The following is a 4,552-nucleotide window of genomic DNA, read 5'->3' on the forward strand; positions in this document are numbered from 1 at the left end:
GTGAAAGTAGGTCGTATTTGTTTCGTACATACGTCGATATGTCCACTGAGATAAATTTGGTGGTATTGTGGTGAGGCTATCTGTGGACGATCCACCGTACAACGTTGACGGAGATAATTCCCTGTGCTACCGATATAGTATTTCCGGCTGACCGAACATCTAATTACGCAGATCAGATTTTCGGATGCACAAATTAAATTTAATTTAATTGTAAAGTGTTGCGCGTGTTTAAAATAGTATTCTAACCCTTCCAAAAGTTTGAGGCATGTTGTCTTTTTACTGTGAGCTTGTGGAGGGGAATAATTTTGCATTAGTTAGCAGTTTCCTTAATGACTTAGGTTGTTGCTTTTGACAATTTTAATGTCACGTAATATCCTTTTCAGTTTTGGGTCCTTATGTAGTATTGGTAGGTTTTATAATATATATATATATATATATATATATATATAGAGAGAGAGAGAGAGAGTGGTTGTATACTGTGAACTTAACGTGACAGTCCCGTATGGGATTTACACCACCGCTGTTTAGCCCTATATATATATATATATGTGTGTGTGTGTGTGTGTGTGTGTGTATATATATAGGAATACTTAGTGGGCACAGGTTGTAGAAACATCTGTGACGTAAAAGAGGGCCGTATGTCGGTTCTTGAAATTTTATTGAAACACCACCCATCTCAAAGTCAGAAATAATGGATTAGAATAGATGGTGTATTCGACAACTAGGTTCCAGGTATAGAGTGTCCTTAAATAAAGGAACCTTCAGCTACGATAAATCTGCGATATATTTGAACAAAAGTGTAACGCATTATACTTGCTGGATGTTAATAAATATGTCGTCTTCTTATCAAGGGGAATCGTGTGTTTGTCATCAACTGCAATATGAGGCAATATGTAACACGCACAAAGGTTTCTGAAGACTATAAAGTTTATTTTCCTGAGCTGAAATTTATTAGAATAATTTTTAATCAATTCACTCATTGTATTTGAATAAGAGATATTGTATGGCGTCAGTCCTCTAAGACAATATACGTGTATTGGGATCTTGATTGTGTACACCATTGAATGTGGTTGATTATAATTATAACGGCCACTATAAATTAACCTAGAGACGGTGGAAAATTTACTCAGAATGGTATTTAAATGTTTGCTTTTTAGCAGATAATGTGTAATTTGTATTTTATGGCCATGCATAATTATTAATTATCAATAGAGGAATGATAGAGACTAGTTTATCAACTTGGAGCAAGGTAGTATGCAATTATGCACTGTTCAAGAGAAATAAAGGAAATGTATGAAATACAATATTTGTGTTCAATGTCCTGCGAGTCGTAGATGTGAATAAAAGTCGTGATAGATTCAATACGTATCACAATATCAATTTTCATTTTGAAACGTTTCCCATAATACTCCCTCTTCATTTAAACAGCGTGAATTGCAAAATATATTATTGTTGGGTGTGGTAGTATTGTTTTTAATAAGTGTTGAATGATATTTTAGAAGATTTAGCATCAATAAAATATAAACCAAGAACAACAACAATGCTTTTCGGTAATTTCTATTTTGCATAAAATTTATGAAAGACTATATTAGATTTGAAAGTGTATAGATTATTAAGTGTTAAAAAAAAGAACACGCACATAAACAATGAGGAGAGTTTCCATATTAACCACTGGGTCCTACATTAATGGTCAATTAACTGTAATTCCTTCATTGGCCATTGTAATAGTCTTAAAATTGATTTTTAACTCTTAGAATATGTTTCTGCAATTCGCATACCCTCATCTTGCACACACAAGCCATATACGAAAAGCAACTAAAAGGATCAAACCTATATCTGCGCTGACCACTTGAACTTCTCGTTATTAAATAACTTCTTCCTTGTTACACCCAATGAGATGAAAATGAGAAATATTCTCCTAGTTTTAGCAAAGTTCTTCCAAATACACAGCATCCTCCTGTTGGGTAATCATTACCACAGCGTTTGAGTTCAGTAAATGCATTAATTTTATTTATATCTTTTTGAAGATTATGTAAAATTATACTTATGTAATCATAGATATATCACTGAAATTTTGAATTAATGATTTGTATTGCTTAACTCTCAGAAATATGTGTTGAGATTGAAAACATGGGTACGGTGCCGTACCTGACGACGAAAAATAATTTATATTCCGTTCTATTCAAGAAAGTATTGAAATACAATACACCACCGTTCTTCAGATCTACATGAGACAATTATCAGCGGCAAAATTTGATTGACTGAAATTTGGCTGCAATAGCTTAGGACTGCTTCGTGTAGACGTCCTAGACTCCATAATACCCAAAAGGCGAGCTCAATACAATACTTCAATTATGAACACTCTCGCCAATTAGAATTATAGCTTATGGTACAGAATGATATCTAAGGAATGTTTAGTGGGTGTTATGATAAAAATTTGCAGCAACGGTAAAAGGATGTGAACTAAAATGCTGTAGAATACATTTAGAAATAGATCTTAATTTGTTTTCCCTTAATTTATGACGTTTGATTTTCCTAAGATATGGAGACAGCAGTATACGCGTAAAAGTTCATGCTCACGTCAAGTAAACATGCATAGTGAAGAGTACGCAAGATATAAAATTCAGAATGCTACAGAAATACTTTAAGTAAAATGAAGTGCAGTGAGGAGACGCATAGAAAGATCTGTGTGTTTAAGAGTACAGAGAGAGATAATTTTGACACTAACGGAAGCGAATGTTATGCCGCCTGAAGAGGGGAAATAAAACGCATAATATAACGATGATAGTCTATGTGTATTTTCGGTAAGATAATGTCATAAAATCTACTTTTTTATGCTCACTTTGTCCCACACTGTCATAAGAATCTGCAGACTACATATAATACAGTGTAGTGTTTGGTAAATTAGTAATATCAGTAGCAGAGGGACGGAGAGCATATGATTGCTTTATACGTTGAAATTTTTCAATAAATAAATTAAAATCAATATTATTTTCTTAGGAAATTTTACACTTTCTTTAGTATGTATATTTACAAATACGCGATTTTTCATACGTCTTAGACGCAATATTTTTTTCGGTCATTAAAACATTAGCGTATAATTGATATAAAGAAGTTAATTAAGCATTTTAAAAATGATGTACAGCATAAATATAAAAGCCTGCCATTCTCCTTCTGGAAGCGTAAGGCAACTCTAATTTTAGTTAAAGTTTATGTACAAAATATACTACGCGTATAAGTGCATCATCACTGAAATGTGTAATGATTATTCTATCCGTAGATAATAAAGATATCACTTTACTAGATACCATTTTTACCTCGTTGAAAATATTACAGAAAACAAATTATTGAAAGCAATGTTCCAGTAGAATCCGACACCGGATAAGCTATCATCATTTTCATTAAAATTATTTATCGAATACATCTTCTGTCCCATTCTTTGTTATTGTGTATTGTTGTTGTTGTTGTTTTGATTAGCAAATATGAACTATCTAATCAATATGCATACGCATTGCAAAGTACTCTGACTCAGTATAATGTAACTTTACTATTTAAATAGAAATTAATGAATTAAGTAATATAATATCATTGAATTTATACTTCTTTAACGGAAATCGTCATTTATGTTGGAAATTCATTAGAATTTAATAAAACAATATACTATCACTGACTATATTATGTTACTCATCTTACGTAATTTATTTTACATGATAGTTGTATTAATCTGCATTGAAAGTAAGCATTTAATGCAGCATTAATTTGTCGAAACCATTTATTTTCAAACAGAAACACAGCGTAACCTCTACAAACACAACGTTGCAGAATAGAATAAGAGGCCTTGATACACAGTACAAGTAAAACTTATCAATTGAAGCAGGCAAATATATGCACGCAATTGCGTATCTTGTTCTGTGCAGGAAAATATGTAATTTCATTGGCAATATTCAACTTTTTCCAGATGATAAATATCTGAGTCTGCCTCTTTTATAGTCGAGTGACCTGTGAAAATACACCCATTTCTCAGTTCAGTGAGTACTCACAGTATATAGGTAACACACATTGCGGAAAAAATACAGTCAAAGATCAGTAGATCATATCACGAACTTAGGTAGTGTCAAACATTTTTTTTTATGCCATGGTAATTGTAAGAGAATATCATAAGGACGCTTAAAATTTTATAGATATTTTCAGTTTCTGTGAAACTTTATTGTCACTTTTACACGTTAATGAGATTAACGTATGATATGACCAAGTAGGACGGCTAATAAATATAAGACAACTTACTATAATTCTCTTGTGGTAGATTTACGGAGCACTTTGAGGGCAAAAATAGCTGATGAATATTTCAAACGATTGGTAGTACTACTACAATATTTAGAAACATCAACGAATTGAAATACTTGTTTAAAATATCTACTTATATGATCTAAGAGACTAATAATAATTTAACATACACTGGAATGTGAATTTCAAAGAATACATTAACGTGTTTTATATTATCTTCTTATTTCAATTTAATGTTCAGAGTAACCTCCAGTGTTCTGCTGTTGAT

Source organism: Octopus sinensis, linkage group LG4, assembly GCF_006345805.1.
Source record: "Octopus sinensis linkage group LG4, ASM634580v1, whole genome shotgun sequence".
In the NCBI taxonomy this organism is placed as follows: Eukaryota; Metazoa; Mollusca; class Cephalopoda; order Octopoda; family Octopodidae; genus Octopus; species Octopus sinensis.